This window comes from Dreissena polymorpha, chromosome 1, assembly GCF_020536995.1.
Source record: "Dreissena polymorpha isolate Duluth1 chromosome 1, UMN_Dpol_1.0, whole genome shotgun sequence".
NCBI lineage: Eukaryota > Metazoa > Mollusca > Bivalvia > Myida > Dreissenidae > Dreissena > Dreissena polymorpha.
The window spans coordinates 24,463,229-24,490,377 of NC_068355.1; the positions used below are offsets into that span (position 1 = coordinate 24,463,229).

The 27,149-nt window shown below is 35.4% G+C and overlaps 1 long non-coding RNA gene across 1 annotated transcript in view; it reads left to right on the forward strand.

The window, feature by feature from the left end:
• The window catches only part of LOC127868130 (uncharacterized), a 42,180-nt gene extending 29,626 nt beyond the window's left edge, over positions 1-12,554 (forward strand). The window contains exons 2-3 of the long non-coding RNA XR_008043893.1: positions 11,795-11,979; positions 12,482-12,554. This is a non-coding gene — a long non-coding RNA (uncharacterized LOC127868130). The remainder of the gene's footprint in view (positions 1-11,794; positions 11,980-12,481) is intronic.
• The last annotated feature ends 14,595 nt before the right edge of the window (positions 12,555-27,149 follow it).

Sequence of the window (27,149 nt, forward strand, 5' to 3'; positions counted from 1 at the left end):
TAACAGCCTGAATAAGCATGAGTTCTTTCAAAAGATTAATTTTATACACTTTGTGTTCCTTTGACTATTTATTTACATCAAAACAGAAGAAGATGGTATTATTGTCCCTTTCGGAGTAATGAAAGATGTAGATGAGCAAATATGTATCCTCGCCCACCAACTGTGTGGTGCTACGACGGGATCGTTATACTGTTTCTTTAACAACTTCAACGTCTGCATCCACTAAAAACAGAACAACATAGCATCCCATTCAAGGCAGAGTTGTGCTGACCAGAGCAATCATGCCGGCCTTGTTTCTGTCACGAGACAAAAAGTCTTCTTTTTTAACACGAGAATTCTGTTTCTTTGCTGAAACTCACAATATGATTCACGTTTGTTTCATCGTCTTCTGTGCGTGCTGTCTTTGTTATAATGACCGTCTTCGTAGCCATCGAACCCCACTGTCGTTTGTGTTAATGCATTTTCTATGAATCTACATAAGACTAGGCTATTACGTTATATCTGTCACCCTTCTCCATGGTCAAGGATGCAGCAAAGTGCCACTATCATGCATCTGTTTCATGAATACAGTTCATCTCAGCCTCACATGACGTGTCTATAGCATACTCTCAAATTGCCTGAGCGATCTGAGGTTTATCTGCTGTACAAAGTATGTTCTTGGCTTCAAAGAAGGCAACAAGATGGGAGATCAGTTCAAAAGACAAATACGACTGCAAGGGAAGGATCTCCAGATTTGGACACCACCAGGAAACGCTGGAACAGAAGAGAAGGATAAAAAGCACGGTCAGAAGCAATCTTAACAGCCTAGCAATTCCTAAGAGCGTTGGCTCTGTATTGTCTCGTGAATTTTTAAGACCGACTTTCCTATGATACTTCTTAGGATCGTTTTCCAAACCGCCTCAACTGCATGAACATTCACATCTGACCCAGCCACTATCTTATAGACAATGTTTCTCAGAGAAGGGTTAGCTGTGTATGGAGAGCAGGTTGTAATCTGTGTCTGTTTTTCTATAGATCAAAAGAATCCCTTTTGATGCACGCCTCAGTTGAAACTTCGTGTTGTGAAATTAAAGTATAGGTCAGATCTATTAAATCATGCATCCCACTGTTATGCTCGGATAATGCAGATAGGGTCCAAGGGGTATTCATTTCCTCGGCCATTTCACTGCCGCGAGTTAAACAGCATGTGCTCTATAAACACATCATCAATGTGTGCTCAATGACAAGATCACGTCCGATACCAGCATAGCACTGATGGCTCCTACAAACGACGTGAAACAATATACCGAACTTTCGATAAACGTGTGGGTGCGTTTCCTCTAGGTCGCTTATTTGCAGCAAAGATGGATAGCAAATCGGGCACTGCTTGCTAATGCATCAGCCAACACCCAGTACGATATGCTTTTATCAACACCCTTAAATTGTTTATAATAAGCTGATAATCCAGACATATTATGCTTGTCTTTGAGGTCTGGGCAAGTTCATGTTTCTTCTTCTCTGTAGCTCTCTCGGGTTTGATATAAATCGCATAACATTTCATATGCTAGCGTCATGTTACAAATCCTTTGCACAGTCCAGCAGTATCTGAATGTCTGGATCTTCCTGGATCATTTCGGCTGTAAGCTGGCTGTGTATGCACTTTTCAACAAGAAGATGGTCCCCTTGAAGCCCTCTTGACAGTTGTTCGTGTCACAATGTGCACAATTTTGCGCATGTTCTCTATGGACTGACTTAAGTATGTTAATGCGAGCGGTTTCTGCCATGAGGGATCCTTTGCCCACCCCCCCCCCCCACAAGTTCATACGTTAATGAAACATCCCAAATTCTAATCAACACATTAAACTGCTTTGTGGCGAATCAATGCTGATTTCGGCAGCCTTTCAATACAAGGAATAGTCAAACATTACAATGGTGTGAAGGTTGTGGCAAGGATGCAAACTAAGGCTTATGTTGACAGAATGCACGCTTTTTTCCCATTGTACATATTAGTCATAGGAAAGAATTTGAATGACAATTGCAGTCCAGGGAACAGTATTTTCTGGTGCAAGATACGCATCATTCCCTGCAATGTTGCATAAAGCTGAATAATATCGATCCTCTTGTCAAAATCCAAAAATCACGGCAGGTCCAAACTATGGCGTTTCACATAACAATCATCATGTCAAAAGTAATGGACTTGTGGTCCTTCGTATTGTGTCGTTTGACGCCATGTGAGATTTACACTTAAACTATGTCTGACAATCGTTATGTGTTCTTTGCCACTCGAAACCTCGGTATAGACACCAAAATCATCAATTGTGAGTGGAAAGTTACAAAGTTATGATCATTTATAGATTTTGGTAGCCATCTTGGAGGCCATTTTGGACGCCATGTCGGATTTGTTTGTGATATAATAAACTTAAATAACGTTTACAGATTTTAATGTGTTTTGTGCCCCTTGAAACCTATGTATAGCCACCAAAATAATCAAATTTCAGCGGATATTTATATACTCATGATAATGTTAAGGTTTTGGTGGCCATCTTGGTGGCTATTTTAGACGCCATGTTGGATTTGTGTGTACTATTGTAAACTTAAACAATGTCTGATGATCTTTATGTGTTCTTTGCCCCTATAAACTTAGGTTTAGACAACACATTCATCAAATCTGATTGTATAGTTACATAGTTATGATCATTAATAGGTAATTAGCGGCCATCTTGGCGGTCATCTTAAAAAAACAAACTTTTCGGTGGTCCGATTGTGGCAATCTTTTGATATGTTTTAAAGGACCCTCTACCCTACCAGGATCAGTTAAAATTTCCTTTGTATCATTATTTGGGTTTTGAAGTTATTTTTTCATATATTGACCCTTCTAGTACTTGTTGCTAAAAACAGAGTATTGGCGGCCATCTTGAAAAAATGCCGCCATTTTGAATTTTCAAGTGGCTAACGTGCTTTTTAAAGAAAAGGGTACCTAAAGGTTATTTATGCAAAATGTCATGTTTGCATCACTAAATGAACGATTTTTTCAATAATCAGCGCAGTTAAAACACCACACGTCAAAATAACAAAAATTCATTTTCCCCACGGCCTGATAACAAAAGACGACAATGACTACACAATGTAAAGCATTGAATTAATGTCAACATTTATAAATTCATAAATATATCAAGATGCTATCTTCAACATTGCAAATATTGAAGATTAAACAGCGCGCGTGGAATCTTAAGATTTTGAATGTCTGTTATTTCTTGAAGTGCCCTGATTAGCTATAATATTCGCATGAACAATTGCATCTTCCTGAGGTAGAATTTAAAATTCAAAGGAAGATATAATAGCGCGCGTGAAATGTAACGCGTGCTTTGATTGGTTGTTTTATTTAGTAGAACCCTGATTATCATCATCATCATCCTATTTTTTTTTACTAATTTGCAGTTTTCAAGGTGATTGCTAACAATCGTTTTATAATATAAATGTATGGAATATAATAAGTAAATCAGCACCTTTCTGAAATATTATGCTTTAAATATTGGTGTTTACAACATTTTTAGAAATGTGTGATAATTGATGAAAAATATCAAAAAAATTTTTGAATAAGTGTATCATAAAGTATGACTGACACATAACCAAAATACTATTTGCTCTTTGATTGGAAGCCTCCTTTAATTTTTTTAAGTAAATTCATAATACAATATTTATCATCTGCTACTCAGTTTTACTTTCACCACCATCAACGCAGATAAAACATCAAAATTGTAAACAACTGGGACATAAGATTGAACCTTAAAACTTTTTCTATAACACAAGTTTACCGTGTTCTTTTAAGAACTTTATCAGATATTGAGCTGATTTTTGGTTCGCGATTCTACCTACATGACCGAACGATAAAGTGTAAAACTAATTCCGGCCCATTGATCTTTGACGAAGTTATGGGCCCTGGGCTTAAATTTCACTACCTTAGCCGTTTTCATCAGGGCTTTTTTCGCAACTCGTTCAGATTCAGTTGATTATTATGCCCCTGGTAGGGTGGTTTATGGCAGTTCAACTGTCCGTCTGTCCGGCATTTCAGTATCCACACTTTTTTCAAAACGCTTTCAGATATTGGCCTGATAGCTGGTGTGTGAGTCTGCCTACACTACTTTCGGATGAAGTATGACTTTCGTTCCGGTCTATTGATTTTTTGGCGTAATTACGAGCCTTGCACTTTGAAAAAGAAACTTGCACGTTCAAAGTAATGAACAATTTTCCATATCGCCTCTTTAATTGTTTCCAACATAATTTGTTTTTCACAAACTATTAACGTCAGCAATATTCAGGTCCTCGACCTCCTGTATCGTTTACTTCCATTCGCTGCTTGTCTTTCCTTTGCCAGCCTTATCTACACCGGCGAGTACAATAGCAAAAATCCCATTGTTAATCAGGGACAATAAAAAAAAAAATTCCTCTTTCGTAATGAAGAAAATTGTACTGTGGGCCCTTTCATGAGTGACCAATTGCAGAAGATACTTCATTAAAAAATTCCTAACTTGACAGCCAGCTGAGGGTCGGTTGGTTGAGCGGCCTCACGAGTCCCCCGTCCCCCACCTGCGTACGGGCCTGACATGCGTAGACAGATGTAGAAAGTTTGTTGAGCGTTTTTATGGTGATCGTGCTGTTGTTAAGTCGAATGAGGCAAGTGATGATTGTGTTGCCGGTGCTCTGTCATAGTTGTTGTTTGATAACATTGAAATATATCTGCTGATCGTATCGTGTTATTTTATTAATGTAAACATAAACATTCCTGCTTGAACATATTCATGACACATTGCAACGTGATGATTCGACACGAAAGAAAAAGTTTCTCCTTTAGTGAAGCACCCCAGAAATCCGATACCTTGAGAACACTGTAATACCATTCGATACACTTACTAAAAGCCTCTGCAAAACAATGGCTGGAAATGAGATTTTTCGTCACAAAAAAGAATAAAAACGTCACTGCTCACATAAGGTTTCCTGGTCTTCTCCAGATGGTATCAATGTTTTTCCAACATGGTCATTAACAACGCAACTTTTCCCATAATAAGTACTTTTCTGGAGAAACCCTGCTGAGAGGTAATTTGTAAGTTTGTACAAATCCTTTTATTATTGTTGTGGCTTGCAAATTAAAGCAGGTGTTCTCCCCTAAATTCCTTAACATGACAAATTTTGCCCAATCTTCTACTTCAGTGAGACACATTTTGCTCATATTTTAAGAAAATATGTCAGGTTTTTTGTCCAAATGTATGCCAATAACTATGTTATCAATGTTAATACACAGTTGTTTCAAATGGGACTTTTTATAACTTTTTTCAATTTACTTACCCTATGTACGCTCATGCTGAAATACACCACGCTGCTCGAATGGAATTACGGTGCTCACAAGGTATCAGATTTCCTGGGGTTTATGGCTCAGTCCACAAAAAATCGCGCATATATATCTTAATAATGGAATATGCTATGCAATTTATAATATTAAAAAACATAAAGCGAAGAATCGTCGCAAATGTTTTAACAAATATCGAATTTCGCCATCTTTCCACGCGAGTGGGTTCGTTCGGGTAATAAAGAGAGGGTGTCGTATTGCGAACGACACAACTCGATTTTAAAAATGACTGGTAACCGGACCGAGATGTGTTACTTATATGTATAAAAGGACATTGTGTATATTAATAAGTAAAAGGAGCCTTCTTCCCATGGTGACATTTTGTATTAGGAAACACTAAAGTGAAATATAATAAAATATAAATAATAAATATACATGTATAATTATGAATATATATCTATAATTAAATTAACTTAAACTTAAATAAATAACAACGACAACATTTTATATGCTGCAGTTTATGGCATTTGCATGCACTATACAATCACCGCCATAGTCATGTTAATATGTAACAAAGATGCTGCTATGATAGGCTGTAGATATGCATGACAACAAACGGGGTTTTCAGGATATTGAAAATTCCCTTTAGTCTGGTTATATAAGCTATGATACATATTTACCTAGCAATAGCAGTTCCTGACAACTATTAACACCGTGTCTCATTTCCGCCAGTTTTTTTTCGATAATGATACTTTATTTACCTCGTCCATGGGTATGTGCAGGTCGTGGTCATCCTGCTCCATACCGTACATGCGTTTGTGTTAGTATGCGTAAGCAGTGTTCTAATCAAGTGTTAGCATATAATATCCTTATACATACATATACACTATATCATCTACAAATGTTTAAACATCCGCCAGTTTAACAGAACATACCAGCATACTTGAGCGTCGGTAGTGTCATACCGCAAGCTGAGGTTATTGTTATAAATTATAATAATGCACATTTATGCACAATTAGTCACCTTTTAACTTGTTGTGCAAATTTATGAACAAAGCAATCACCCTTTATAAATATGTCATTTGGTTGTCAAATGCAGTTGAAATACAACTATACAGAAATAACAAATACTAAACAAACATTGTCTCCCATGGTTCGACATACGACATTAACCCATCCTCAGACCGGTTCAGTCTTCTTAAGAAGGCTTTGATTGTCAGGTATGCAAGTTGTCCCGGTTCTGTGAAAACACCGCGACTATATCAAAGTTTTCCTAGTAAGAGAAGTTCTAGTATTGTGGAACACTATAACACTACATTTGTCTTGTAAAAAATACCTATATTCTATCTACGGTATTTCCTCACTTGTTGTCACAATAAATGTATCATTTACTATGCGACATGTGTAACAAATAAAGCTATGTTCTGTTTCGCTCCGTACTACAAGGATTTATTTTACATTGTTAAATGGTAACAAATGTGGACGCTGTTGTCGTATCTTGCTGACAGTGAACATTGACTTAAATGTTACATGTTAAATAAGACAAGGGTATTGAATCAAGTGACTGTTTGGGGTTCCACCTTTTAACATTATTGACATTTTTAAACACATAATTTCTGGATTTCAACCAAACGACCTATTTTAATGTTGCCTATGGAAATGCAGAATACATCAGAATTACTTTATTTAATAGGAATGTGTTCTTGTTCAAAAAATTCCATTCATGCTGCATTCATTGCACACGCTTAGTTTCATGCAACGTGTCATTTTGTCACCGATTTAAGACGTATTCAAGGATATAATCGTATTCCTTAAGATATCGGCACAAACTGCAAGAACACTGTCTTTTATGAATTATAGATTTTTGCAACACTGTCTTTTATGCATTATAGATTTTTTGCAAATGCATTTCAATAACTTCAGCTGTTTGCAAAAGTTAATGGTTTGATTACATTATGTCCAGCCCGTGCGTAAACCTCTCAAAACCTCGTTGATTTTGCACCCTGAAGACAATCTAAGCGTTGGCCGGCAATGTTTCATAACTATTGATAACTTATTTTTATTATTCATTATTTATTATTATTTATAATATTAATTTTTATTATACTTTCTACGGGAGTATCATGTAGGAACTATTTTTCAAGTAAGAATCTGGCTATTAGAACTAGTTTAAAACGCAATTTATGAATGTTTCACACTTTTTTAATCGAACAAGGGAACTAACTATAGTTTCAACGCACCTGAAAGAAGCACGCGGTTCTTTCTGTTCGTGTCATAATGAATGATGTACTCGATGATTTAAATAAATTTTTAAGTGTTCTTATCTGAAAATGGTTTTGCTCTCGAAATTTAGTTAAAAGCCATGGACATAGAAAACATTGATGTCGTCATTCAATCTCTAACTACGCCACTGAACGCTGATCACTGAGCCATTATGCAAAGTGATATGTATGTTGGCCATTATCTAAGTAGACGGAACAGTAGCATATTTAAGTTCCACCTTTTACTTAATTATGTAAGTATTTTAAGTTTAAGTAAACTCATATTCCGATGTGATTTGATTATACGTGTTTTATTGTGTCTAAGCTGGTACTTCATTTGTCTAATAACCTGTGTTGTAAAACTCTTATACACTAAAGACATGGATATGCGTTTCTATTTAATCTACTGGTTGTTATTTTGACGACATGTCAGTCAGATGGATTTCTTCGAATTTGTTTTTGTTACATTGGTGACGGAGACTTAAAAACTGCACGACGTTACTTACCTAGAATTTAAAAAAATGGCCCTTGCCTGTCTTTTCGTCTCCAATGTCAAGCATTAGTTAGCCCTGCCTTTATACTTTTATTTTGGCGCATCAAATATTTTCAGAAACATTTTAATGCATTTGTAGGATGGCGACAATCTGTTTATGATTAATAGTACGGTGAACTAATAAACTCCACTACTACAGCAAATTTTTCATACACAGTTTTTCGAACTAATAATAAGCAAGTCATATGTCAGTTTTTTATGCGTATCTTATATTTATATATCACCAACGAAATATTGTATCTTAATATTTGATTTACACGCAGTTTTCTTTCGACACATTTAAATCACACGTTCATAGCCGTGTCATGCGAAAATGGTTTTTATGCGTTTAATGCTAGCGTATCTTAAACCCAACCTGTGCGTTTGCGCAGTCTGTTCAGAGGCGATGCTGTTCGCTAAAAAATCACCCAATATGTTATGGTCGTATAATGTATCTCCGAACCAGACTGAGAGATGCGCAGGCTGTGTGGACTATATATGTGATGGTCGCATATGAAATAAGATCGAGGGGCAATTAAAATCTCGTTGTGAATTGTAAATGGCACATTTTAGCACGATTTTTTTTCAAAATTAAATTCAAAATAGCAAACTTTAAATAAGGGCAGCCTATCTAGGCGTTCAGGAACGATTACTAGACGCGCTGACCAAGTACGGCAAACATTTGTGGTTGGGTTATTAAACGATTTGCCTCTCATTGTGACACTATACTATTTCGGCAACGTTTGCTTTCTCATATTGAAACTAAAACTGAGTATGTCGGTATTGAATTATATATTTTCCGGACTATATAATGCAGGATTACTGACCCTGAAATTCTGTGAGGTTTTAACCATAATTGTAACTTATGTGCCATTTGAACATACAGAGAGTAATCCGGAATTCCTTACACAGAACAATGTGCTTAATATCGATTACTTAGCACAAAACGACTCATTTTATAAAAATCCAATTCGATATATTTTCATGTAATTACAAAAACGTGGGACAATCAAGAAGTCCCATGGGAAACAGAAACATCCCATGGGGGCACCAACTTTGCTAAAAAAAAAGTTCACAATGAAAAAAGGCATTTTGTTAGCAACACTAATCAATTGTTAATAGAAGATAAGACTTTTATCGCATGCTTTATCACAAAGAAGCAAATCTGAAAGAAAAATGATACTTGTGTTTGCGAAAGTTTTGTTTTGCAAAGTTTGTTCCGTTGGCAGTTATTTATTCCTTGACATTTACGTACTATTTCAACTCCACGAGACACTTAAATTTGTTATTTGAAACTCGATGCAAACGTTTTTTTTAATGTTTAAGAGGTTGATAGATTCACACTTTAAAATGCTTGTATTATGGGTTGACCAATTTAGCAAATTGCGTGCCACGGTAAAAAGCTCAACAATGCATATATCTGCTCAGCTAGTAATCTTCAAGCCTTGGTCAAAATGATATTTTTGGAACACAAGTTTGTCAGAATTTGGATAACAAAAAGTAAAACTGAACTTCAACACAGCTTTCGTTTATGGGCTTTAAATTATGCGTTGTATCAGTATTCCTGAAAATTATGAGTGTTCCTTTAAAATACTTTCTCATGAATTCTGTATATATAAAAAACATGGCGAATTATAGGCATTTTTAGGTCTCCGAAACAGACTATTCCAGGTCTAATCTAAACAAAATGTATATTTATTTTTTCCGATAGCTTCTTTAATTTCATTACGCAGTCTGGAGTAACTGCTCGAACGAATTAAGAACATAAGTATAATCTGTACATAATGAGGCAGCCATAATATGTACCGGCGCCGCTATATTTTTTATTATGAAGTGTCTATTAAACAATGAAAGTTTCAGAACACGTTTAATTCGAAAGCAGAAGAACAAATTACATGTATTTCATATTGCAAGGTAAAACGCAGCATATGTCGCCAATATCTATCAAAAGATCTTTTTACAACCTTAGAAACAACAAATCCGTTATTATTATTTAGGCAAGAAGTGAATCATACAAATGCTCATTAAAAAAAAAAAGCTTTACAAGAGTATAATGCCCTTTCGCCAGACTTGCAGTGGTGGCTTCTTTTAAAGTCTCTTTGGCGAAAATCTTAAAAAAAACATCTGAAACATTCAATATTGAAAAGGTTCGCACGATTTGACTTTCGTTTCAACTTTCTAAATAACGACCTTTTCCGAAAAGCACTAGTGAAAAGTCCTCATCTATCGTGTCTAAAAATTAAAACTGTCAACCTTTTCGTTTACTTAGTCAGGGGAACACATTTCTTTGAATAATCTGTTTGGAAATAACCCGCATCTTACAATAAATAGCATACTATTTAAGTGTTGAAACATAGAACTTGAGAATAGCTTACGTCGTATTCTCAATTAACAACGATATATCTTCTCCTAATTACTGGAAACAGGAATCAACATTTGCTGTTGTCGATTTCTTTCTTCCGTACCTGTTTTTCGTATATCCACTTAGTCTTGCACAACTTCGTACTGTACTTGATACATATTTTTAATTTTTTTTTGTTTATAGGGATAATACACGTTTTCTATGGCATGATCATTTGCGGGCATACGAAAAATTCGTTCCTACGGATTTTTAGAGCGCCTGCAGATGATTATTTCCGAGAAAATGTGTATTTGCTATATAATTGCATAAACAAATCACACATATCAAAATAAAGTAAAATAACTTTGAAAACAATATGTCTTAGTCATTCGACATCAACAAAATACTTCGATTATTTCATATGACGCCATACAGTTCAATGTTGTGTTTTACATATGCCTAACTCGGTTATCATCAGAATTGACGAAAATTTACCTTTGGATAGGCAGTTTTCGATTTAAAATGTGTTTAAGCAGTGGATAAATGCAAAGTTGGAATGCAGCCGCGCAAAGCAAGAAATGTGGAATTATTTTGGAATTTACTGGTCGTGACGGATAAATATATCGTCAGAATAAGTCATTGTTTTAATAGATGTTTCTGTTGAACAGGTCAATCTTTTTTTGTTGAAACAAAATATTATAAAAATCAATACTGCCAACATACTGTCACTTTAGCATTCCAAGCATACAAGTGAAACGTAAATGGTTTAATTTTGTTTACAGCATCGACTTTTGAAAGTGTGGAGTAAACAACATTTATTCCATTGACGTTGCCAATAAATACAGCTGTTGTCAAGAGAGTGCAGATGGTATAATATGAAAAGTGGATTGAAATATTCATTGCCTTTATCCCTGCATGCATGAGGAAACTTATTCAGTTTCCCATTTATGCTTGGAAAGTCGTCGAACGGCTGGAGTTATTAACAAAGTTCATAATAACTTAATTGTATCCAAATCCCATTGACAACATGGGAAGTAACTGCGCATGGAATCGCCTTGTTAATACACGATTTCTCCAGTTCAAGCCCTCCTTCTGCCAACTTACTGCAATCCGCCAGAGTGAAATATAGATTTAGTTTATGCAATAATAAACTGTATAGCCAATTACAAGTGGATACGTTGCATCATAGGCAACACATTGGTTATCGCTTTACAAGGTCACATGTGCTTAAATCTTTGAAATTAATAAAAACATCGTGTAAATAAGCTGACCATACTAGTGTATATAATAAAAAATATTGGTAACATCTGAAACCAAGCAATACTGATTTTCTTCAGATAACACCTCAGACTATGATTTGTACGTACCTCTCGTGCATGTTTGCGTTGATTCTTTCGCTGTGGACGGATATCTCGAGAGGCCAGTGCCCAGAAAAGTGTTATTGCAATGGAAATCAGGTAGAATGCAGAGGACAACTACTGTCGACCATACCCCTTTCTCTGTCCAACGCTACAACGCACTTGTAAGTACCGAAAAACGTTTTAACTGTTTTATGTGGTACATATCTATGCCTCTATTTTTCTGTTTCTCTCTATCAAAGTGTCATACAGATTCCATTCGTATCGATGTTCGGACATAAAATCGATACATTGCATAAATTACTTAAACACTTAGCGTTACAAATATTCTGAAAGATAATTGAATGTTAAGTTAAAATTGGTCAAATAATTTCCCTTTACTAAACAAACTGCAAATGTGATAATTAAAACCACCACCACCACGAACACCACAAACACCACGACCACGAAACCACGAACACGACCACATCAACCACCACCACCACCACAACCACCGCAACCACCGCCACCAACGCCACTACCACAACCACCACCACTACCACCACCACCACCACCGCGACCACCACCGCCACCACCACAACCACCACCACCATCACCACCATCACCACCATCACCACCACCACCACCATCAGCCCGTTTGTATTGTAGTTGATTTTGTTTTTCTAGGGATTTATTGAACAACACGATAGAATTTCTACCCGACGATGCTTTCATTGGATTGCCTGATCTACTGCGTCTGTAAGTCGTTTTCAGAGATTAAAAGCCGTATATATTACGAAGTTAGAATTTCGTACTTTTCTATTTATTTCGAAACTGTTCCATTACTGTATGTTGTTCTAAAATACTGTTAATCAATCGGAAATACAAACTACATTATATCATTACAATGTTGTTTTTTTCAAAACTTGACTAGAACATTGTATTAAATGTAAAGTCACCAAAAAACCTTTTCAAAACTAAAGTTGTGCAAACTCATTAATCGTTTTTCTTTTATACTCAATTTAATGTGAATAGTATGCGAAATAATCATGTTCTCGAAAATGTTTGATGATAATGATGATGATGATGACTCATTTTCAGAAGAAACTTAACTTAAGCAGCATTTATATTTTAAAATTGCAGTGTTACCCTGTATTTGAATGATAAAAAAGTAGTTATGTGTTACATGCGAATATTATTGAAACTTTATCATTTGTTTTATATTGTTCAAGATCTCCTCGTTTACAATCTTATGTCATATAATAATAAGCCTTCAAACCAGATTGGGCTCCTTACAGCGACAAACACGGTCGATTGATGTGAAAAACCCATATTCGGCTGACAGCACCTATTGTGGTTTGAGCAAACGAAATAACTATCATGTCGAACATAGCAACCGACACCTTCATTATGTTTTTTTTGTGTGAAAGCGACGTTCACACCTCGTTCTGTTTGCCTTAAAAACGTTTATTCTTCGATTGACCTTCGGTCTTGCGTCAATCTTGAAGGAGGTCATGGCGGCATAATACCATTTATGGCGATTCTTCTACGACTTCAAGACGACATCGACGTTTGTAATTGGACGGCACTAAAACCAACAGAGGGTTTAGAAAAAACCCATATACTTAGTGGTGATGCATATGTATAGGACAATGTTCACCGGATGTCAATGTACCGATTATCGACTTAACCTAGGGGACTCTAGTACATATATTCTACTTCCCACATCTGCTGCGTTGTTTACGTCCTAGCAACCATACGGCTTTTGAAAAAGTGGCCATTATGGAAAAGGCTCGGCGTTAACTTTCACAGCTATGAACTTCTTGATGTTTGGACGCCATTTGTATGTTTTTTCATTGACGAACTCAACGTCACCTAGGCTCTCCATGCGAGTCATTTTATGCGTTCGTTCTCTCGGCGAACTCACAGTCTTCAAGTATGTCGTTGCAAGCCATTTCCTACTGTCTCACAACGACCTTACAGTTACCAAGGATTGGGTTTTCACGACGACCTAAGAGTGTCAAAGGCTGTTTTTTAGTCATTTTCTGCGTTTAAACGACGCCAGCATAGCCTCCAAGGCTCTCATTGTCTTTTCATACGTTGTCACGAAGCCCTCACTGTTTACAAGGCTTTCCTTGCGAGTCTTTTCATGCGTTCCAACGACGAACTCAAGTCTCCTAGGCCCTTCAAGTGAATCGTTTCATGCGTTCTCACAAGTACCGCTCAAACTCACAATATTCAAGGTTATCCTTGCGAGTCCTTGCATGCGTTGTCAGGACGACATCACAGTCTCCTCTGCTTTCATTAGGAGTCATTTCATGCATTCTCGAGACGACCTTTCAGTCTCCTAAGTTGTTTACGCGAGTCATGTTATGCGTTCTCACGACGACCCCACATTCTAGAAGGATCTCCTTATGAGTGCTTTCATGGGTTCTCACGACGACCTCACATTATCCAAGGCTGTCCTTTCGAGTCTTTTCTTGCGTTCCCACGAAGACCTCAAAGTCTAATAAGCTGTTCTTGATATTCATATCACGCGATATATCGACGACTTCACAGTCCCAAATGCTCTCAATGTGAGTGTTTTCATTCGTTCTCACGACGACTTCACAGTGTCCGATGCTGCCCTTGCGAGTCCTTTAATACCTTCTACCAACTAACTCACATACTAAGTTATTGATCTCGCGAGTCCTTTCAATATTTTTTTAAAACGACCTTACCGTGTCTTATTCTCTTCTTGTGAGTCCTTTTATGTTTTCTAGCGACGATCTCACTGTCATCAAGGCTGTTTTTGCGAGTCATTTCATGTGTTCTCACGAAAACTTTACCGTCTCCAAGGCTGCCCTTGTGGGTCCTTTACTGCGTTTTTATGTCGGCCTTACTGTCTTGTAGGCGCATCTGCGAGTTATTTAATGCGTTAACACGATTATCTCACAGCCACCAAGACTCTCCTTTAGCGCCCCCATGCGTTTGCATGACCACATCACAGTCACCTAGGCTGTCTTGAATAGTCTTTTCATGCGTTATCACGACGAACTATTATTATCCAAGTCTCGTCTTGTCATGCGTTATTACGACCACCTCGAAGTGTCCATGGGTGTCCTTGTGTGTCAAATTTATGCGTTAGCACGGTGACCTAACAGTCCGCAAGGCTCTCCTTGCAAGTCGTTTCATTCATCCTAATGACGTCCTCACAGTATCTATGGCTGTCCTTACGATTCCTTTCATGCGTTGTAACGACGACCTCACAGTTTCAGAGGATGTCCTATCTAGTTCTTCCATGCGTTATTACGATGACCTCACTATATCAAAGACAGTCCTTGCGAGTCCGTTCATGCGTTCTCATGACGATCGCACAGTCTACACCACTGTCCATGCGAGTCCTTTCATTCATTATCAAGACGATCTCACATTCTCCAAGATTGTCACTGCGATTTGTTCCACTCGTTTACTCGTCGAGCTCACAGTCACCTAGGCTTTCCTTGCGATTCCTTGGTCTAGGTAGAAACGCAGACAGAACGCCAGTCGTACGTTGGAATAAAATTGAAAAGTGTGAAGAGTTTATATTTTGATATCAAAAAATGAGCAATAGTTTAAAATAGTATGATAAAGTGAAATGATTATATACCAAATAAATATTATAAAATATGCTATAATTTAACAGCAATGTACGTCAAAGGTTAAAAACCTGTTAACATGAACCTCTCCTTCTAAACAACGTTCACGGCTTTTGTTAAAAAAAAACAAATACATATTTAAGACGAACATGTCAATGTATGGTAAATGCTTTGTGAAAACTGCTGCAATAGTGTGATCAATTTCTCGTGGTATTTCAATATTGTGTTTCACAGTTGCGTTTTAAATTGCCTTATCAGGATTAAATATGACATCACACAGAACCCATAACAACACGCTCTATTATGCGACGTTAATTGTTTATTGTTATTTTAGGGACCTGTCTAACAACCGATTGCGCAACATTTCCCGGGCGACGTTCAGGGGCTTGATAAAACTACACACTCTGTGAGTTACATTCGATACATGATTTGTCGTGAAATGAATGCCGTCCAGCTGTCCATATATACATGTCAACGCATGTGGTCTGCTTGATAGAATGCGATACATTTATATTTTGTCGTTTATTTGTCTCATGAATTTCACAATAAGACATTCATTGCGGTTTTATGCGCTCTCTATGCAGAGTGCTGTTTTTAATGAAACTGTGAGATACTGTTGTCTATTTCTATTTTTTGCGAATAAAGGCACTTACTTGCCTTTCCCATATAAAGACAAAAGCTGGTGAATGTTAAACAATTATTAGCTTATTCAAAATATGTTTAGATTATTTCATAGCTGGTTTGTCGATATCTGTTCGATACAATTCTAATGTTACTGATATTTAAGATTGTATTGTACACTGGTCTGAAAAGATGTGCTATTGAAGGCGCAATGCTATATACAATAGTAATTTTTTGGGACACAGTTAGAGGTACACATTTAACTGCACGATGTTGATGCAGCCAATCTGACTATTGCTTTCAAAGGGATTACAAACCATGTCAAGAGAGCGCTGTGTTTGTCACGCCTAAAACACCCGTTTCACACATGACGTATATTCAATGAATAACTATATAATTAAGATTCATAAGGTTTCGTTACAAAGTTATATATTTTTTATTATAATTATCTTGTGAATGCAAGCTTAACAAAAAAGCTGTTTAAAACATTATTTTCGCTGTGTAGAATAAAGATCCTTGAAAGAATTGTAGTAAATGTATAATTAAGTAAGAAAATTGTATATTCTTACACGGCATGAATGACAAATAATGATTAAGTCCCTTACACTTCATTCAGGGGCGACAACGAATTTCTAATTATACTTTAAAAATAAAAAAGTAGACTTGTTAGATTAAATATTTTATTATTATAACAACATTGATTTCCAACGTGTCCATGTACCTTTAATTAATGTTCAACATTTTTAAATTAGAACATGTCAGTTTTACATATGGCTTTAATAAGAAAAACGGCAAATTATGGGACATAGCAGTACGTTTCCTGCAAAAAGAAACTGAATAAATGTATATGTAGTATGTGATGTTAGTATTCGGTGTTTAGGTCCATTTCTTTACAAATGCTTCTTGAGAGGATAATCAAACAGGAAATGGAAGGCAAATAAAATTACAAATTCTTAATTTGAGGTAAAGCCAAACTATAAAAAGTACATAGAATACATGTAATAATCAACAAAGTCTATATAGAGAGATAGAGAGTCAGAGGAGAGAGAGAGAGAAAGAGAGAGAGAGAGAGAGAGAGAGAGAGAGAGAGAGAGAGAGAGAGAGAGAGAGAGAGAGAGAGAGAGAAGAGAGAGAGAGAGAGAGAGAGAAAGACAGAGAAATAGAGAGAGGTAGAGATATAGACAGAGAGACAGAGAGAGAGAGGTAAGCGAGAGAGACAGAGAGAGGGGGAGAGGAGAGAGATAGAGAGAGATAGGGGGTAGATGGATAGGATAGAGATAGAGGAGATAGAGACAGGAGATCATATACCGTTCCACATAGACGAACATCTAGATGCTAGCGACTAAAAAGATTCTTTTTCGCTCTCCCTCTCTCTCTCCCCCTCTCTTTCTCCCTCTTTCTCTCTCTCTCTAGCGCTGCTCTTCCTCTTCTATAGGGGATACGTAGAGGGTATTTTGGTCTGCTTGATGAATTTGAGACATTTCTCTTTTGCCGTTTCTTTGTCTTATGAATTTACCAATAAGACTTCATTCGTCGTTTTCTGCGCTCTATATGCAGAGTGCTGTTTATTAATACTGTAAGATATTCTTGTCTTTTGCTAAATTGTGCGTGATTAAATGCACTTGATGCCTTTCCCATATAAGACCAAAGCAGGTGAATGTTACAAAATTATTAGCTTATTCAAGATATCTTTCGAGTATTTCATAGCTGAAGATTTATCTTGCATCGCTTAATTTAACGGTTGTTTTTTGTTATAGGTATTTAGAAATCAACTTTCTCGTATCCATAGACGATGATGTATTTGCAGAAGTGCCGAATCTAACAATACTGTAAGACATTTTCAGAGTTTTAATACAGTACATATTACGAATGTGGTTATAACGATTTTTTTATTTCCTTTTCGGTTCAGGCATAACTGCCTTACGTTTTCAAATACAAAAACTAGTAATTTAGACATTTTCTAAATTATGTATCACAACTTTGATTAAATTAACAAATTTCTTAAATATTCAATACTATTGACAGAATTGCATAACACTTCTTTAAATAAATTGTGTTCTTTGTAAATGTTACACAACTTTGGATCAGAGTAACATATGTATTGAATATTAAATATTCTCTTGACAGTATTGAATAACACTTAAAAAAAGCCCATGAAACATATCTAAAAATGATTCAGAATACCCATTTCTTTATATATTGTTCGATGTTAAGTTCAGATCAGTTCTTGCAAGATACATGTTCGTACTTCATTTTACACATATTGTGAACAAAACTACACTTAAAGTATAGAACATGTAATACAATCTCCGTTTTTTAAGGAATTGCTTTTGTTTCCTTTTGAATAATTGACTATTAATTGGTTGAATTCCAAACAGGTTTTTCGATATCTGTTTGATACAATTCTGATATAAAAGACAATTAAGATTGTATTGTTTACGGGTATGAATCATTGTATTTGAAAAACAAAGGGATGAAATTGAGGGCGCGATGCTACATACAATAGTGATTTATGGGGACACGGATGTAAAAAAATTAAACTGCAGGACGTTGATGCAGCCACCCTGACTATTGTGTTCAAAGAGATTACAAACCATGTCAAGAGAGCGCTGTGTTTGTCACGCCTGAAGCACCCATTTCAAACATGAAATAAATTCCATGAATAACTACAAATTTAAGATTCATAAGGTTTCGTTACAAAGTTTTATATTTTTTAGCATTTACTATTTGAATTAGTTAGTTATAATAATGATTTTTTGAATGCGGGTACAGTTATAATAAATATTTTGTGAATGCGGGCTAAACAAAATAGCTTTTTAAACATTACTTTCGCTGTGTAGTAAAAAGATCCGTGAAAGAAATGTAGGAAATGTATAACCAAGATAGAAAATCTCATATTCTTACACGGCTTGAATGACAAATAATGATGAGGTCCTTTACTCTTCATTCAGGGGCGAAAACGAATTTCTAATTATACTTTATAACTAAAAAAGTAGACTTGTTAGATTAACTATTTTATTATTATAATAAAATTGATTTTCAAAGTTATCATGTACCTTTAATTAATGTTCAATTAGAACATGTCAGTTTAACATAAGGCTTTAATAAGAAAAACGGCAAATTATGGGGCATAGCAGTACGTTTGCTGCAAAAAGGAAACATATATTTGAATATATATTTATTTCGTACTAACATGCAAAAGGATATTCAATGTTAGTATTTGGTGTTTAGGTCCGTTTGTTTACAAATGCTTCATGAGAGGATAAACAAACAGGAAATCGAAAGCCAACAAAATCACAAATTATTAATTTGAGGTAAAGCCCAATTATAAAATGTACATATAATACATGTATTGATGAACATATGCTATAGAGAGCGAGAGTGAGAGAGAGAGAGAGAGAGAGAGAGAGAGGGAGAGAGAGAGAGAGAGAGGAGAGATAGAGACACAGAGACATTGAGACAAATAGAGAGGGAGTGAGAGTGAGAGATAAAGGAGAGAAAAAAAGAGAAAGAGAGAGGAGAGAGAGACAGAGAGAGGGAAAGAACAGAGAGAGAAAGAGAAGATAGAGAGAGAGAGAGAGAGAGAGAGAGAGAGAGAGAGAGAAGAGAGAGAGAGAGGAGAGATAGAAAGTAGAGAGAGGAGAGAGAATGAGGAGAGAAAAAACAGAGAGCGAGAGATCAGAGACACAGAAGACAGTGATATACATAAAGAGAGAGATTGAGAGTTAAAGAGAGTAAGAGAGAGAGAAACAGAAAAGAGAAGAGAGACAGGAGACATAGGAGAGAGAGAGACAGACATCGATAGATACGAGAGAGACTAGAAGAGGTAGAGATATAGAGTATAAACTCTATCTCTCGCTCTCCCCTCTCTCTTCTCCTTCCCTTCCTCCTCTCTCTCTCTCTCTTCTCGCTCTCTTCTCTCTCTCTTCTTCTCTCTCTCTTCTCTCTCTCTCCCCTCCTCTCTCTCTCTCGATTCATCGCTTCCTAGCCATATAGAACTAAAAATACTTTCATTAAATCCGCACTATTCTGCAAATAAATTCCGACTGTCTCAACATCACACAATTACATTGCGTAATACAACACATTAGAAAAGCAAAGTAATATATAAATCCAAACGTATAATAAACCCCTACATATTATTGTAACAATAATTAGACATTTGTACTATTAACTACCATAGACTTAATAGGATAACATTATTTCTTACTGTAAAAGTGTGCATTTTATAAATGGAATATTACATAAATGTGTTCTTTTGTGGAATAAGCTCGTACTTGTATGATACGGCGAATGCTTTTTGAAAACAGCACTCAACTAATTCGTGCAATAGAACCTATCATAATTATACAATAATTAACGATTCCCGTGTAATATTGTTTGCTGCTTATAGTCAACTTCCTTTCGGCAAAAATGTTTTATACAAATTTTGTAGAATTACCTTACTTAGTGTATGTCGTGATGATCTCTTTAATAGAACGAAATACCTTTTTTATCAATCAAAAACGGAACAATTTGTATGCTGCACTGTTACAGGTTGGCAAGTGGGATATAAAGCATGACATCCTCTGTGTGTAACCTATGTATATGTATAGTTTCGATTGTTTATTTTGTTAATGATTAAATGTAAATGTTCGATTATTTATTAAACGATCTCAAATTAAGTGGAAAAAATAATATTACTCAATTTGTTAAAAGCTTATATTTTGTAGTACCAATGTGGTAAAATTTTACTGATCATCGTTACTGGCCATAAAACTAATGACATCGTTTTTTTTTTCTGGCGATTTCTTAAACTGAATGAAATGGTTTTTTTTCTTACGATAACGCTTGTATGTGTTTTTGCAAATTCAGTATTTACAGTAAAGACGAATCTTAAACCCCTTAATTTAGTGGTTATGATGTCCTTCAAGCGACCGCGAGGCCAACAATTCGATCCCCAGAGCGCCAGCGTTTTTTCATCTTAGCAAAAATACACTGATTACGGGTTCTACCAAAAACGGACTCGAGAGCGTTTCAATAAGCTAACGGCTTCGATGTAATCGAACTTATATAAATAAATATCGAACTAAAATAAATCGGTTTAAACTTAATTTTGAATAATTAATTGACTACCATACCTGTTTAAAGTAAAAGTTTGGTTTAAATTGTACGGCTGAATAAGACATATTTATGACAAAATATATTTATTAATTAACTATGATAACGAAAATAAATAGGTAACTCTATTATTTAGATAATTGGCAATTGCTCAAAACTTGGGATGGTTAGTGATCGTGATCCAGTTGAAAAGCTGGATTATACACAGAAAGTTTAGCAATCAATAACCAAGTAAATTGTCTTATTGAACGCTGTTCTTGCTTTTGATTTATTTAACTTTGCCTATTTAAATAAACTTATTTGGAATTCTTTTTCCACGTGTTCCATATATACCAACGTTATCGGTCAGGCTTTTTCGAGACATTTATTGTTAACATAAAATAAAAGATTTCAAAGGAACGATATTACACTTCATTGTCTTATAAATCGAAGAATTAATAGGGATTTGATTTAACATTTAAATTATGCGATGATCAAGGAAAGAGTCTACAGAACACGTCATACAATGAATTGTTATACTGCCCTTTAAGTACCTTTCAGCCCTGACCAGTCACTTTAAGTATACATTAACACTATCATGATACAACTTTTTGTTCTATTAATTGAATAATTCATGCATAATCTTCTTTTTTGATTCGGCGAAAAAGCAAAGTATTCGAGCTAACATTTGTAATGTGTTGGATAATATTAATCGGGTCGTTTTACTGTCCAACCAGCGATGTAAATTATAATTATAAACTGTCCCTTCTACAAGCAAAGACTCCTGTGTTTAAATAATAACATGATTTATTGCGGTCCATGTATAGTATGCATAACATAAACAATCTACTAATTCTCGTATATGACGTCAGATCATTAAAAACAAGACAATCGGGTAAAGCACTCATTTTTTACCGTGGTGCCACTTGTTTGCGCAATAATCATGTTTGTGTGTGTCCTTTGTTCAGTTTTATTTAAAACGAAATAGAAATAATGTGTTACATCTTTGTAGTTCAAATTAAATGTTGAAAACATTTCCTAGCAAGTTTTCAAGAAAGGCTAAGTGGAGTCCGGATTTGATGACGCATGTTCAATACTTTAAAACATGTTCACTTTCGTATGTATTATCAAAGGTCCGGGTAACTCGTGTTTTGGTTTATGGCTATTAATATTGTCACTGTGTGTTTAAAAGCTTATACAAACAATTGGATGAAGAATCACCGCACATGAATAATTGCAGCCGGCTGGTGACTATATCAGCACGATAAATGGTTATGTACACTATTATCACTTGTTTGTCAATATTCAGGGAAACCAGTTGATTTTGACTGTTGAATTCGTTAACATGGCTGCTGTATTTTGCAAAGTAAATAAAGGTATCGCAGTAAAATTTGATTAAATGCAACGTGCAGATGATTTATTCAGACGCCACGTTTTTATTTCAGTTTGTAAAATGCCTATGCCATCTACAAATAATTATAAATCTATGAAGATGGGCAATTCTTGGTTAGGACACAGCAAAACAGTGTAATGTACTTGAAAGCAATAGCTTAACTACAAGCGGTTGTTAGTCCATACTCCGGTAAAATGTATGGTTTGGAATATTAGGTCACGTCAAGTTTTAAGTCAATATCAACTCTGAGAATAACAACACAGCTTAGCCTGACGTCACGTTGCCTTACTAGCTTGGAAAGTACTTCTGTATTTTAAAATATGTTGTTTGTCTATAGTAAAGGAACGTTCTTTTTTAAGGCTCATGGATACTGACACATTGGCACTATAAGAACAAAATATAGAACAATAACGCTATATAAGTACCACAACGACATGTGAAATAAGTTGCGTAGTTGTTATTGATGTGTACAAATACTTTTATAACAATGAAATATTATATATGTTCCTTTTTTGATTTGTGTTATGAATGAAGATCTGGTTATTGATATTTAATGCTTTATCACGACGACCTAACAGTCTTCTAGGTTCTCATGACGACAAAGCTGTTTTCTCCCCAAGGCTGTAATTGCATAAATGCCTCATGCAAACTGCTGCGATAATGTGATCTAAATGATGAATTCATGAGGATAAACGTTTGTTTTTCTGCACCGGACATAATAATTTAAAAGTCAAGAAACATTATTGTAATAATAATTATTGTTACCGCCAGCGCCTTTGAACTGTCAATTCAAAACGTTAAACCGCTTAAAAGGCCAACATTACCTAGCACTTAGCCGTCGCCGTTGGTTAAATATTATTATAAAGTCAAATTACTTTAACTCTTTTAAAGATTATTAACTCAAACTTGGAATGCTTCGTTATGGCTACAAGACAATTGTGTTCGTCAAGGTGCATAACTCTGTCAACATTATTCTAAGTCTTATGCTTCTTATTACACTTAGACAACTGAAAATTTAGTTAAGTCTTATGTTAAGGTCAACTTTATTCCTTAGGTATCAAAGCTATTGCTGTCATACTTGCAACACTTACTAACTATCATAAGGGGACTGTGCATGCAAAATTATGTAATTCTGACTGGCATTTTGACATAATTATTGCCCCTTTATAATTAGAAAATTGAAAATTTGGTCAACTTTTGTGTTTTTGGTTCATTTTACACCTAGTATCATAGATATTGCTTTAAGACTTAAAACACTCCCTGACTGTACAGGACAAGACACAACTCTGGTTTGCATTTTGACGGAATGAAGGCCTTTATTGAGTTAGTAACTTTGAATATTTTGTTAGATTTTGTGTATAGATGCACTTTCCTTCTAAAGTATCAATGCTATTGCTTTCAAGCTTCAAATACTTTCATGAAGGAAATGCACCTAAGAAGTTGAATTTGCCATTTACCTTTGAATGACATTGAACCTCAGGGTAAAAAAAATGAACGTTGCTTATATTGCCATAACTTCTTTATTTAAGATCACATTTGATTCATACTTTGACAAAACAACACTTACCTGACATTCCACAACGGACTCCACCCAAACCATTCCCCACGCTCCACCCAAGAATCCCCCACCCCCACCCCTTCCCCCAACAAAAAAATAAATATGTGTTTTCCTTTTTTCTAATTTTTTGAAATATCATCTGATAAATGACCATGACCCACATTATTATCGCTCTCAAACCCCACCACCACTCATAAATATTTTTTTTAAACTTGGTTATAAACACAAATTTTTATTTTTAGCTCCGCTGTTTTTGGAAAAAAAATCCGAGGTATTGTCATAGCCAGCTTGTCGTGTCGGCCGCCGTTGCACATCGTGCTTAAACCGTTGAATTTTGTTAACCTTTTGAACAATGGCTCTAAAATCAAAGTGCTTCCACCTACATTTTTAAAACTTCAAATGTAGCTGCATCTTGATGGGTTCTATGCGCCACACTAATTGTTGGGTCACTAGGTCAACGGTCAAGGTCACTGTGACCTCTAAAATACATTCTGACAAGCTTTCATTTAGTTTAAACTGCACCCGCAGCCGAACGTTGTCACCCGTTAATCGGAGCTCTTGTTATTATTTTTATTTTTAAACTCGACTTTTCGAAGAAACATAAAAGCTATCCTAATCGCCCTGGATTCGGTGTCGGCGTGGCATTTGCGTAGGCGTCGCCGTTGGTTATTTTTTTTATATAAAATCAAATAACTTTAACACTATCAAATATAATTAACTCAAACTTAGAATATAACGTTAATTTCTTAAAATTTAACACTCTCAAAGATATTTAACTCAAACTTGGAATACTTCTTTATGGCAAAAAGACAATTGTGAAGGATAAAGGTGCATACCTCTTTAAACAAATGTAACCCTGACTTGCATTTTAACAAAAATATGGTCCCTTTCATACTAAGAAAAAAGAAAATTTGTTTAATTTTGTGTTTTGGTCCACTTAACTCCTAAAGTATCTTAACTATTGCTTTCACACTTGGGACACTCGCTAACTATCATAAGGGGACTGCACAGGACATATTGCACAACTCTGGTTGGCATTCTGATGGAATGAATACCTTTGTTTACTTAGTAACTTTGAATATTTTGTTAAATTTTATATCCACTTCGCTTTATCAAAACTATTGCTTTCAAACTTCAAATACTTTCTTACTATCACGAGGGTACTGTACCTGGGAAGTTGAATTTGACCTTGACCTTTTAATAACATATACTCTCAATATCAGATTATTATATTTTGCAAAAATTACCATAACTTATTTATTTATGATCAGATTTGATTCATACTTTGACAAAACATAACATGAACCTCTCCTTCTCGCACCGTAAACAACGTTCACGGCATTTGTTAAAAAAAAACAAATACATATTAAAGACGAACATGTCAATGTATGGTAAATGCTTTGTGGAAACTGCTACAATAATGTGATCATTTTCTCGTGGTATTTCATAATTTTGTTTCACAGTTGAGTTTTTAATTGCCTTATCAGGATTAAATATGACATCACACAGAACCCATAATAACACGATCTATTATGCGACGTAAATTGTTTATTGTTATTTTAGGGACCTGTCTAACAACCGATTACGCAACATTTCCCGGGCGACGTTCAGGGGCTTGAGAAAACTACACACACTGTGAGTTACAGTCGATACATGATTTGTCGTGAAATGAATGCCGTCCAGCTGTCCATATATACATGTCTACGCATGTGGTCTGCTTGATTGAATGGGATACATTTATATTGTGTCGTTTATTTGTCTCATGAATTTCACAATAAGACATTCATTGCGGTTTTATGCGCTCTCTATGCAGAGTGCTGTTTTTAATGAAACTGTGAGATACTGTTGTCTATTTCTATTTTTTTGCGAATAAAGGCACTTACTTGCCTTTCCCATATAAAGACAAAAGCAGGTGAATGTTAAACAATTATTAGCTTATTCAAAATATTTTGAGATTATTTCACAGCTGGTTTTTCGATATATGTTCGATACAATTCTAATATAACTGATATTTAAGATTGTATTGAACACTGGTCTGAATAGATGTGCAATTTAAGGCGCAATGCTATATACAATAGTGATGTATTGGGACACAGTTTGAGGTACACATTTAAATGCACGATGTTGATGCAGCCAACCTGACCATTGCTTTCAAAGGGATTACAAACCATGTCAAGAGAGCGCTGTGTTTGTCACGCCTAAAACACCCGTTTCACACATGACGTATATTCAATGAATAACTATATAATTAAGATTCATAAGGTTTCGTTACAAAGTTATATATTTTTTATTATAATTATCTTGTGAATGCAAGCTAAACAAAATAGCTGTTTAAACATTATTTTCGCTGTGTAGAATAAATATCCGTGAAAGAATTGTAGAAAATGTATAATTAAGTAAGAAAATTGTATATTCTTACACGGCTTGAATGACAAATAATGATTAAGTCCCTTACACTTCATTCAGGAGCGAAAACGAATTTCTAATTATACTTTATAAATAAAATAATAGACTTGATAGATTAAATATTTTATTATTATAACAATATTAATTTCCAAAGTTTTCATGTACCTTTAATTAATGTTCAACATTTTTAAATTAGAACATGTCAGTTTTACATATCGCTTTAATAAGAAAAACGGCAAATTATGGGACATAGCAGTTCGTTTCCTGCAAAAAAGAAACAGTAATCGGTGTTGAGGTCCATTTCTTTACAAATGCTTCTTGAGAGGATAATCAGGAAATGGAAGTCCAATAAAATTACAAATTCTTAATTTGAGGTAAAGCCAAATTATAAAACGTACATAGAATACATGGATTAATCAACAAAGTCTATATAGAGATAGATGAGTCGAGATAGAGAGAGAGAGGAGAGAGTAGATAGAGGTAGAGAGAGAGAAAGAGAGAGAGAGAGAGATCTTGACAGAGAGAAAGAGACAAGTAGAGAGAGAGGTAAATAAAGAGAGGCGAAGAGGGAGAGAGAGAGAGAGAGAGGGGAATTGAGAGAGGGAGAGGGAGAGAGAGGAGAGATAGAGACATGGAGACAGAGAGACAGATAGAGAAGTGGAGAGAGGAGGGATAGAGATT